Source organism: Crocodylus siamensis, chromosome 7, assembly GCF_052110815.1.
Source record: "Crocodylus siamensis isolate JL-2025a chromosome 7, ASM5211081v1, whole genome shotgun sequence".
Taxonomy (NCBI): domain Eukaryota; kingdom Metazoa; phylum Chordata; order Crocodylia; family Crocodylidae; genus Crocodylus; species Crocodylus siamensis.
Genome location: NC_143401.1, coordinates 3,341,542 through 3,354,518, shown reverse-complemented (window position 1 = coordinate 3,354,518; position 12,977 = coordinate 3,341,542).

Sequence of the window (12,977 nt, the reverse complement as noted above, 5' to 3'; positions counted from 1 at the left end):
GTAGCATTGCGGGTTGATCCTACATTGGCAGCTATCCATGCCTGTCAGATACTTGCCACATTATTCTTGGAATGAATTGCTGACGTGGCTGGGTTGATTTCAAGAATTATTTACAGTAAATATTGAGCTCAAGAATAATCTGTCAACTCTCTAACCAGTAACGTCAGTCTGCACCCGTTCTCCAAACCTGCACGTTCAAGTTGATCTCTGCAGTAGCAAGAACTCTGCAAATTGTCTCACTTCCACACACAAACATCCCTATCCACATAGATTCCTCTGGGATGAACTGCAAGGCAAAGAAATCACTGAGCTCGGTTCTCCTGTCCTTTCTTGCAATGACTAGCAACCACGTATCCCAGCACCTTACAGTGAGATGATTCATCCCAGTCATGAGCACATCCAGATTCTGGCGGTGGAACCCACAGGTGATGCTGGGCATCGGAGCAACATGGGGTTCTCTAGGCCTGGTCCTGAAGGGGCCGAGAGCCCTTATCTTCCACTGGGGAGGCATCAGAGGTGAACAGCACCTGTGCCTCATTGAAATATGCTTGCTCACATCTGGCTGAGCCTCCACCCTTCCCATGTCCCTCTTGAGAACGTTTTTCTTCCCAAAGCCTTTCCCTCATTGCTTTAGATCTGTCGGAAGCATCGGGACCCTTTGCGGTGGTTGCATTTCTCTCTGCTCCAGTGAAATGCTGCTTAGTTTATTCAGCGACTTGGGAATGGAAAGTCACTTCAAGCAAGCTCTGAAAACAAAAATGGGCTTTTCAGTTCATGCCTGTCTAATTCCCTGAGAGAAGAAGCTTGTCATAGCGAGGCTTAACTTTTTCCCAGGGATAAAGATACTGGATGCTAAGCATTGCCTAGAGGAATGGTTATTGGTAAATAAAGAGTCCTGGGTGGGAGGTATTTTATCCAAGGGATTTTGATACTGGGAAGTAAGCTCAGCCCTGAGAGTTTTCAGAGTGGATTAGAGAAATGTTGTAAGTAAAAATGTCCTGCTCATAGCATAGCCAGCCCCGTGACCCGGTGAAGTCATGAAAAACAAAGCAAGTGGCATCTTCCAGCTGCCTCTGAAAAATGGATTCATGGCATTACACCAGAATGATGCATTTATTCTTGCTTCTGCACGAATGTTCAGATGCTGCAGTGAACTGAGTGGGATTTGTAGTATCAAAAATACTTTTGGATAAGGGATTTTTCTTTCCAGCAGTTCTATGGTTGCCTCAGATACAGTGATTTTTATTTGTGCATGTAAATGTGTAATTCAGGTGTAAGACTCGTTACCACAAGATGTGGTGGAAGCTGACAGCCGGGTTCAAATAGGTGTTGGGCAAATTCTTGGAGGAAATGGGTATTGGTAGCTACTGAGCATGGGAGTGAGGGGCACAACCTCTGAATCAGAACTTCCTAGATCCTAAATGCCAGAGATTGCAAGTGGGACAGGAACAGTAGAAAAAGCCCTGGTCAGACCCTGTTCCCTCTCCCTTTCAGCATCTGCTCTCTGCTGCTGTGTGACAGAGGAGCTTGGACAAGATGGACCAAGGGTCTGGCCCAGTCAATGCACTCCTATGTTCTAAATGTAAAGCTTTTAGATAAGTAGATATGCTGACTTGCCAACACACTGCTACAACTGCTTGAGAGCTACCACACTGAAAGGATTCATTGCAAATGTCCGTGTACGTTCTGCTGTCTTAGGCCATCCTCCTGCCAGTACACATGCCTGCGTTTAATTTCAGTTGGATTGAAGCCACTGGGACTACACACATGAGTAGAGATAAGAGCATGCATCTAGACTGAAAGCTTCTTGGGGTAGGAGTTGTCTTTTTGTTCTGAGTTTATACAGCACCTAGGGCAACAAAATCCACATCCAGGGTGAGTTCCTAGGTGCTACTGCAATATAAAATCATGATGACCTCTGCAGGATCAGGATCTTAGACACTGCCTGGTTCATTCCCCCATGCTTTCCTGGGCCTCATCTGACAGTCAAGTCTCAGGCAAAGCTCCGTGGCTTCAGTGGGGATCTTGCCCAAGCATGACAGCATTTTGTTCTTCTGAGTTAGATGCTATCAAGCACGTAGGTATCCTTCTTTGAGAAGAGAATGCATTTGTGTATTTTATTGTATGGTTCATGTCCTATTGGTTTTCATCAAGAAAAAGAATTTATTGTGTGTAAAGAAAAGCAATAATGCATTTAAATTGCACTCTCAGTTCTAATTATCCAATGGAAAGGACCTGGAAAGCTGGTTAGCTTTTTCCTGCTTACCTGTTTCACCATGCTGCCAGGGACAAAATCCCCCACCTGAAGTCAGTGGAGTTTATTACTGACTTCAGTGGAACCAGAGTTTTCACCCACTGGCAGCCCCTGGATTTTGACACATCAGGTCAGGAAACGTGATGTTACTTGGGTTATCTGACTGTAATAGGGAATGGGAACAAATCCAGATAACTCAAATCAGTGCTTCATGAATTAATTTTCACCATTGGAAGATACGACCCTAATTTGTATAATAAGAAGTTTTTGATAAATGAGGTTCTGTTAGCTGAAAGTCATCCAGGATGGGATAAATTTAATATCAGTATTGATAAAACATTGCTTGCAGAATGGCTGTCAATTGTTGCCTGGCCTTACAAGGAGATAAGACAAAACCATTCAAAAAATAAATATATCTTCTTGTAACCTGCACTTCATTTTTAAAGCTTTATTAAATTCCCTTGGAAGGCTTTCAGCAGAATTGCTTATTGAATTCCAGATCCTGGCAGTTGTAATATTTTCCCCATGTATATTTTTGATCTGCTCTGTTCGTGTGATTTGTTTTTTTTAGGCCTGACAGATTAGGGTTTTGCCCCCAGTGGTAACTGTTCTTAAGTTTCAGATGTTACATATGGTTGGCATTGGATCTGTGACTTAATTCTCTAGAGTTCCCTGAAAAATGGGCTGTGCTGTAATTGGGGAGGGTTTGGTTTTCTGGGGTTTTTTTGTTTTTTTTTTACTAAGATGCCTGCATAGCTCATACTGTAAGTATTTCTTGTTACATGAATCATAGGAATTGGTGAAGTAAAAGCCCCATAGAAAGCTGTCTGCTCTGTATCTCTGTCAAGTTTATTTTCCACTGAACATTTAAATCCAAGGATTTCAGGGGAGCCTAGGGGAGTAAGGCACCCACAAACCCATTACAATTCAGTAGGAATCGAGTGCCCGCCTTTTCTTGGTTGATCTACTTTTAAATGTCCTAAGCAATCAGACTTTTATTTTTTCATTTGGGACACTACTCTACAGACTTACAGCCCTTGCTATCAGGAACTTCCCAGAAGTTTTGAGCTAAATCACTCTTTTCTGAATTGCATACCAGCCTTTTGTTCTCTAAGACCTCTACCTCAAACATGTCTTCTCCTGACATTGTTTGGGGTTTGAATTCTTCACATATTTGTAGACAGATTTTTCCTCTGTGCATTAGGTGAACTATAGGTAGCCATTGCCTCTAGACAGGTGATTCTCAACCAGAGTGCTGCCGCACACTGGGTGCCATGAGATCCTTTTAAGGGTGCTGCGGAGTGCTGCAATGTGAGCGCTGTCAGGTATACAAACACCTACACTGGATTCATAAGATAACCCCAGGGATTTCAGGTAGGAACCCAGTGTCAAGAAAACTCTGCCCGGTTGTGGTCTTCTTGAGTTCTTTGCACCAAAGGAATTGCTCCCTTTGTTTTTCTATAGTCAAAAAATGAGTGCAAGCCAAGAGCTGGCATTTTCCAAGGGCTGCCTTGAGCCTAACCACTGCACTAAGCTCTTACTGAGAAAAGCACTTAAGCACTATTTAACTTGAAGTATGCAATAGTCTCATGGAAGTGAATAGGGTTACTCACCTGCTTATAGCTGGGCAGTTGCACAAACACCTAGCTACCTTGAGATCTGAATGTGGCGCAGCAATCAGTCCCTCCAACCCACCAGTGATACTTACCTGCATTTTGCCGAGCCCCCTCTTATGTGTGGTGCTGTTCCCGGTAATGACATTCTCAGAACGCAAGTCAAGATCACTTCTATGCTGAATAAATCATGGTTATTACAGCACCGCCCTGAAACAAGCCAAGGCTGGAGCCCCCCTGTTTTAGGCAAACACAGAATAGGCATTGCTCCGAAGAGCTTCAAGTCTAACGCAGTCTAACGAGCCTTTTTTTTCTCATTGAGATCGGTTACATTGCAGTCTTTGCCAGCAAGAACAGTTAATTTGTGTTTGTGGGTTCAGAAAATAGCCTCACATTTCTCAGCGCTCATTCTTTTGTAAGGTCCTTATCCATTTCCTGTTGATCTCAGCTTCTTATTTTTCTTAAGCAAGGATTTTTTCAGAATGCATCATCCTTTTTTGAGTTGCACTTCTTTTCACCCCCTCCCCTCAACACGTACTCATGTTACAGTAGAATGACTTCCTCAAAACAGAACAATAAACGTCCTATTCCTTCACCTTGACCCCTAGGGCTGTTCATTTGTGCTGTTTTCTGGCTGCTGCTGCTGCTACTTTTCCAGTAACTGCAGCAAGGATTTTTTTACCTCATTCTTTGAAAGCTCTCATGTGGAACTGTGTTGGCCACCCGTGTTCCTGGCATTGTTCAGGATGACGATTGTGCCTTTGCCTTGCTTGAGACTTCCCTACTTTGTGGGTCTGATCCTTTCTGCCACTTCCACTCTTTGTGTATGCACATGGGGTTTTAATGCTGCTTACTATAATACTGTGTTCACTTACTGTGAGAGCTGAACCCTACTGGAAATCAATGGGCATCTGCCCATTGGCTTCAGTAGTGTCAGGATCCCTCCCTTCATTTCTTCCCCCCAAAATGCAACATCCTGGCCTTCAGCTGTGCTTGGACCCCCTAAACTGGGCCCATTCCTTACTCTGGTCAAATCGGAGCCTGTCAGTGCAGGCACCGCTTTTTCTTTATTCTCACATTTTCAGTCCCTGTCGTCTTGTTAGTCGAAGCTAAATTCAGGATGGCTTCTCTTCTGATTTTAATTTTTTTCCAGCAGGTTTTACTTGTCGTCTTTCTATCTTAGAATCTCCTTCATGAAAATTTGGCTGCATTTGTTACACAGCAGATGTCCGGATATTTAAAATTCCTCCCGAGTACTGTGATCTGGAGTTTCAAGAACTATCGGAGTAGATCCAGGAATTGCTGTGTTCGCTCCCCTTTGAGGGGGGCTGGTCCCTAGCAGATGTCCTCTGCTATTTCTCCTTTAATCTTTCCTTCCTTGTGTTCGTATGAAAAGCATTTGCTCCATTCTGCCTTGCTGAACCAAAGCCGGTGGCGTGGCAAATGTCCGGGCTCCAGGATGATTCTGGATGTGAAGCCCATCCAGTCAGGTCGTATCTGTGTCCACTAGATTGCATGGTTTGTCACCTAATAACACTTCCAGCATGTGTTTGTTCACCAGCACTTGAGTGTGTTTATTCTGTTCTGGAGCTCTTCCATCCTGTGTGCGCCCCAGAAGGGCTCGCTGTGTTATTCAAGTGAAGGGAAAGCTCTTCTCACCCCACTGCTCAATCTTACGGGCCCTTTAAGCCACATCTGTTTAAGTAGTAAAGGTCTTCTAGTTCAAACAGTAGACTACTATGCTCTGTGAATCCAGTTACTTGTACCCTCCTACCATTGCAGATACCTCTTGATTTCCAGCATCGTAATTCATTCTGTACATCTGTGGTACTCTGGTATCTCCTATATACCTGCATGTTTAAAAGCATCTGCAAATAGAGAAGGATTGTCCCCATTTTACAGAAAGGGGGAGAAACAGGCACAGATTAAAAGTAACGTGACCAAGGTCCCATGGGGAATCAGTGGCAGGGGAGGGAGCAGAGCCTCACTCTCTCCCGAGAATCTCTCTCAATCACAAGGCCACACTTCCTCTCCCACTCCTGTTTGGCCCCTGGAGGAAGACATCCTCCTTTCCAGCTTGCTTTCTGTATCCCTGAATATTCTTGACCGCTACAATCTTCCTTCTTTGAGAAGTTCCTGCATGCCCTGTAGCCCTCAGTGGCTTCCTTTTATCCTAGCTCTCAGGAGGTAAAGCTCCCCCCGTGCCCTTGAGCCGGGGCACAGGAGCTAAGTTGCCAGTGGCTGGTTATGTTCTCCTCCTCTCCAGCAGAAACGTTCCTTAAGACCTAAAACAAAACAATCAAGCCAGCTTAAGAAATGGCAGAACCTCAAAGCGTTAAATCCCTAACGCTTCCTGCCACCCTCCTAGAGATCAAACACGCTGCGTTATTAGCCCTGGAGCAGCTGAAGATGCTACTAAATCTTCCCAAGCAGTTGGGGAATTTCAGAGGCAGTGCAAGGTTGCATGGGAGGAGGGACTGAGGACAGTGATTTATGGAGAAAGATTAAAAGAACTAAATATGTATCGCTTGGCCAAACCCCTGCTAAGGACCGCTGTGGCAGCCATGTAGAAGAGCCTAGAGGGGATTAAGCCGAGGAAGGAGTGGAACGGCTCGGGGTGGCATGCGGGGGTATAACCAGGAGTAATGGGAGGACGTGAATGGCTGGCGATCAGGAAACACGTTCCAGCTATGAGGCAAAGTTGCTGTCAGTTCCTCTCCCAGAGGAGGGGTGGGAGCCGCACCCTGTGCGACTTCTAAAACCAGACGGTCAGAGGAATGTGCAATCCTCCGGCTGCAGCCTGCTGGCCAGCCAGCCAGACGAATGAGTCATTCCCATCTCGGATTTTGGAGGCAGCCAGCTCTGGCCCTGATTCAACAAAGTACATGGTCCCATTGAGACCATCACCTACACTGAGGCTACTGAAGCTGGGCTCCCCAGGACTGTCTCCTTCCCCTGCGCTCCCCATCCATCTGTCTGTATCCACTGGTTGTTTCTCATTTGGGGCACGGACCTTCCTTTTCTGTGCTTGCGCAGCACCTGGTCTTGGGGTGTGATGATTATAGCTCCCAGCCAGCACCACAGCTCTGTTGATTAACAATAATTGGCCTTTGTTTCCTGTTAAGAATTGGTTTCATAGTTTCTAGGGTCAGAAGGGACCTGAGCAGATCATCTAGTCCGACCCCCTGCCATGGCAGGAAAGAGTACTGGGGTCAAATGACCTCAGCAAGATGTTCATCTAACCTCCTCTTAAACACCCCCAGGGTAGGAGCCAGCACCACTTCTCTTGGAAGCTGGTCCCAGACCCTAGCCATCCTGACCATGAAGTAGCACCTCCTGATATCTAGCCTAAACCTGCCCTCTGCCAGCTTGTGACCGTTATTCCTGGTCACTCCTGGCGGTGCTCGGGGGAACAGGGACTCCCCCAGTGCCTGCTGATCCCCCCGACTAGTTTGTAACAGGCCATGAGATCCCCCCTCAGCCTTCTCTTGTGGAGGCTAAACAGGTTCAGGTCCTGTAGCCTCTCCTCGTAGGGCCTGCCCTGTTGTCCCCTGACCATGCGAGTGGCCTCCTGGACCCTCTCCATGTTGTCCACATCCCCCCTGAAGTGTGGCACCCAGAACTGGACGCAATACTCTATGCGGCACTGGTCAGGCCGCAGCTGGAGGGGGAGGATCACCTCCCTGGACCTGCTCAAGATGCATCTGTGGATGCGTGACGAGGTGCGGTTGGCCTTCCTGACTGCCTCCCCACACTGCCGGCCCATGTTCATCTTGGAGTCAATGATGACCCCCAGACCCTTTTCCGCCTCCGTGCTGACAAGAGGGGAGTTCCCCAACCTGTAGGTATGGTGCCGGTTGTTCCTCCCGAGGTGCAGCACCTTGCACTTGTCTGTGTTGAATCCCATCCTATTCTCATCCGCCGACCCTTGTAACCTGTCTAGGTCTGATTGTAGCCTGTTGCATCCTTCCAGTGTGCCCACATCCCCCCACGTTAGTGTCATCAGCAAATTTGAACAGGGTGCTTTTTACCCCCTCGTCCAAATCGCTGATGAAGATGTTGAACAGTGCGGGCCCGAGGACTGAGCCCTGGGGGACCCCACTGCCCACATCCCTCCAGGATGAGAAGGACCCATCTGCTACCACCCTCTGGGTGCGGCCCTCCAGCCAGCTGGCGACCCATTTGACTGTGTGGGTGTCGACACCACAGCCCCCCAGTTTCTTAATGAGAACAGGGTGAAAGACAGTGTTCAAAAGCCTTCCAGAAGTCCAGGAAGACGATGTCCACTGCTACCCCTGCGTCTAATGATCTGGTGATCTGATCATAAAAGGCCACCAGGTTGGTCTGACAGGACCTGCCACTGATGAACCCGTGTTGGTTGCCCCCAAGCATGCAGTCCCCTGCTGGCCCCTCCTGGATGTGTGCCAGCATAATTTTCTCAAACAGCTTGTCTAGGATTGAGGTAAGACTAACCGGCCTATAGTTTCCGGGGTCCTCCTTCCTGCCTTTTTTGAAGATGGGGACCACGTTGGTCCTCTTCCAGTCCTCTGGTACCTCACCAGAGCACCATGAGTGCTCGTAAAGCCGTGCCAGGGGACTTGCAGTGACCTCGGCCAGTTCCTTTAGAACTCTAGGGTGGAGATCATCCGGGTCTTGGTGCTTCACTAAGTAGGGACAGATTTAAGCACATGCTTAAGTTGCTGACTTACAATAGCAAGCTGAATGCCAGGGGGTAGTTGGTGGTACACCGCACAGTCAAGCAGCTGCAGTGTTTAACCAAGACTACACAGACCTGTCTTCTCTTCTTAGCTCGGTCACCAGCCCACTGCATGATGAGGCTTGGCAGAATTCGATTTGTATTTATTTGTCATTTCAACGGACAATCTCAATGTTTAGTTTTAAGTATTTGTTTAGATTTTTTTAACGATTTACATTTTCAGGATTGTGTGAAATTTGGAGCATGGGGGGCAAACAATTTCTTAATGATGGTTGACTATTATTATAGTGTAGTTTAACCACCACCGCAACAAACATAACGACTGTAGGACTGCGGCCAGCAGAGCTGCCATCCGTCCCAGCTCCACTCACCCGTATCTCCCTCATCCACTTGGCCGGTTCCTCTTCCTTGGTTCCCGGTCCCCTGGGGTTTTTGGGAGTCGCCATCCAAACTCCAGCCAGCACGGCTCTGTAGGGCTGCTCCACCTGTCGTCACACACCTCTATTAGCACTGCTTTCCTTACATCTCCTTTCTATCCATTTTGATTAAGGTCAGGAATACTTTTTTCACAGGTCTGCGAGTGTGAAAGGAAGCTGCCGTTTATCGACATATTTACTGATAAAAATCAAGTCCTGCCAAAATTATGTATAATTGATAGCAAATTGCATCATTGCTTTGGTGCCTCAGTTCCCCCTCCCTTCACCTGATGTTTATTTAAATTGGGAGCAGGATCTGTCTTCTCCTGTGTATACGTAACACAGCCAGCACCACTTGGGGCCTGTGGGCACTGTGATGGTAGAAATGGGAATAACTGACACGTCTCATTCAGGTGTCATTGCTCTGTTCTGTGTCACTGCAAGGAGAGGCCCCAATTCTGCCATCCTTACTCAGGTTGAACGCCCCGCCAGCTGGGATGAGCGATGGGGTGGGAGAGACCGCTCTTCTTCCATGAGGCTGGTGGAATCCAGTTCGTGACTTCAGGAGCAGAGGACCCCTGCGCCATTGCAATCCAGGAAAGTTTTGCCCCACTTATCCTGGCATCGGACTCATCATCATTCGCACTAATTTATGTTGTCCCCCATCCCCATCCAGTCTTCAACAGGCCTTTGAAATGTCCCAGCTCGTGTGCTGATGTGACACCTTCCTGTGCCCCGCTTCTGAGCCACGTAGGAAAGTGGGTTCTTGGTAAGACCATGTTGTCTCCTAAAGAAAAGGCAAACTTCAGGGTGGCAGGTGAGATGGATCCAGCAGTTCTGCTGCACGTTCAGTGCTGGCCAGGTACACGCACAATTCTTTTCCATCTAAAATTCAGTCTCAAAAGACTCCCTGAATTTTAAAGCCACAAAAATGGTGGTAATTAGTTTCTGGAAAATTCCTATACTAGAAATTCTTAAATTACACTAAACAGCACAAACAAATTGCTTATTAATGGGTATATCTTCAAATCTCTTCGTTCTGGAAAGCGAAAAGGAAATAAAGCAAAAATGTGCACGTCTCTTTGCTATATATTTTGTTAATCGAGCCCGTTGCAGCAGCAATAAAGACAAGCTCAGCAAATGCAAGTGCCAGGAAACACTGGAGATCGACACTTGGAAGAAAATTTGTGAGTAATGGCACTAGCATTTGTCACCACCCTACCCAAAGTGAAATCCAAAACACTTATGTTTTCATGTGTGATTTATCAGCCAATTATGGGAGTGTGGGAAATCTAAACTATTAGGAATTTCAAGAAGAGTCTTCAAATTAAATTGATTAATACTAAATGGATCCTGTATGTGCATACATGCATGTGTACTCTCATATAAGGGTTTCACTGAAGAGCACTGAATCTCTTCAATGTAATTATATTTTGCCCTAATTATATAGGAATTGTGGAAACTTGATTACAATGGAAAATGCATTTAATTAAGATTAATGTTTTGCTCGACGTTCTGTCTATATTTGATTCTCCGTAAATAAAGCTAATATTCATTTTTATAACAAAACAGATGCCAAAATTTCATATTAAAAAAAATCATAAAAATGCAAAGTGGAAAAAGATGGGTGAGTTTCCATTTGTTAGGAATCCTGTTCGTATTCTCATCACTCTCTTCTTTCCTAATTGTTTTCCACACCCCTTTAGCTTTGCTGGCAGATGCATTTTAGCTTTATAGTAGCATCTGTCATGCTAGAAATGTCCCTGAGCTTTCTTTGGTGCTGCAGTGACTCTGCTGCCAAACATAACAACCATTCTGCTCTCACCCGTAGCTGTCACAGCTGTGGTCGTTAGCACCACTCCTAAGTAGTCCTAGTTAGCCCAGGAAAAACTAAGATGCTTCAGGTTAAGAACGTGCTTAAACCTTTGCAAGATGAGCCTGACTTTTCAAATGCTTTACAGCGGTGGTTCTCAACCTTGAGAAAGCCCTTGATAGACTCAGGGCCTCCCCTGGAAAATGCCAGCTCTTAATTTTCCACTTGTTTCTTGACTACAGAAAACTAACAGTAATTCTGTGTCGCAAAGAGCTTGGACAGACCCCAGCAGGGCAGGATAGTTTTAACACTACGATGGATTCCTAGGGGAAATCTCTGGGTTTCTCTTGTGCACGCCTTCTTGCCTAGCACCCTGCAAAGAACAGTGTGCCAACATTTGACCTTCGCTCCTGTCCTTACTTTGTCCTTTCGTTGTCCCAAGCAATCAGTGATGTGCCCTTAGTGGCCCCCCTCATCAAGGCAGGCAACTGTTGATCCTCTGGATCATGGTGCATGCATAAGAGATCTACTTGGGTGCCTGATGGATCCAGTTGTAGGGAGTCCTGTAAGCATCACACCAGGACCTTCAAGATGTACCCCGAAGGAGGGGTGGAAGCTGCCCTGGACCTACCAGCCCCTCTTCAGACCGTTGAGACAGAATCCAAAGGCAGACTGAGTCCAGACACGCAGTGCCTCCGTGGTTGTCGCTTCTGCAGAGGGAACAGATGAAAACTGCTGCCAACTGCCTAACTCAGCAAGGGCACGTTACAATTGGGGTGATGTCCCTTAGTCTTTCTCCTGCAAAGAAGCGCCCACAAGGCAGTGGGAGCTAGAGTTTTAAGCCCTCCTCATCAAGGGGGACTTACAGCTCTACTTGGTGGGCTTTGGCCCATGATTGGGAATGGCACATCCACAGGCCTGTCATGATGATTTCCCCTTGGAGCACTTATTATTAACCTCTGACCCTTGCTCCTGCCTGCCCCGTTACTGCTTTGGTTGTCCCAAGAAATCTCTTGGTGCACTCTTAATAGCTCCGGGCCTGGGGTGATGCAGCCAGGAGCTAAACAGGCTGCTGGAGGAACATAACTATGGCTCAAGCCGGTGGCATCCTGCCCATGGTGCAGGCCGTGCTGACACCACAAGGCCAAGAGCAAGTAAAACCGGCTGGTAAGAAGAGGTCTGAATTGCAAATATATACCCCTGATGTGGGCAGATCCAGGGGGTGCATTTGCCCCCCTCTGCCATTTTGGTTCCTGCTCCACCCACAGTTTAAAACCACCCCCCTGGCAGTGGCAGCAACATTTCTAATCCGGCAGCACTGAGGGAGTCGCTTGACTTTGCAGCTCATTGTCATCTCCCCCCATCCGTTCTAAACTCTGCATCCCACCAGCGTTGGGGGCCCTAGACCCAGCTCTCGCTCTCTCTCTGTATAGGGTTTTTAACCTTAGACTCAAGGTCTCCTCTGTAGACTTGAGACCCCACTCCAAAAATACCAGCTCTTGGCTTTCCCTTTGGTTTTTTTTTGACCACAGGAAAAATAACAGAGCACATCTTCTGGTGCAAAGAACTCGGGCAGACCACGGCCGGGCAGGGTCACGTTAACGCTTTGGATTCACGGGAAATCTCTGGGGATCTCTTTCATGCACCTCATTGCCGGGCACCCCCATACAAACAGAAGTGCCAACCAGAGGTGCGCAGCGGAAAATTTTCCCAAACAGAAAATTTTCCAGTGCTTTCATTTTCCGTGGGAAATTTTCCATTTAAAAAATTAATTGTTTCATAAAATGCTTAGTGCCGATGAATGGACACCAGTACAATATTAGGCAAGCCTGGCAGTTTCAAAGTTGTAATGAATGTTGTTCAAGTGATTATCCCTCAGAATTGTGAGAGAGAGTACGTCTATGTTTTATTGATTTGTGAACAGGTGGATAAATGCACTCACATAATCATCCAAACCAAAAATCAAGTTATGAATTCACCTAATTGGCTGTGCAGGTCAAATCAAAACCGAAGCACGGCATATCGTGTACAGTTCTTTTGGTGTGCTAAAATTAATGTGTTGACAGTTATTAGTACCTTTGGCTTTTTGTCTTAAATTTAAACAAATAATGCAAGGGAAGTCCATGCTATTGTGTACAGGTAACCCCTGCTTAGTGCGGTTTCG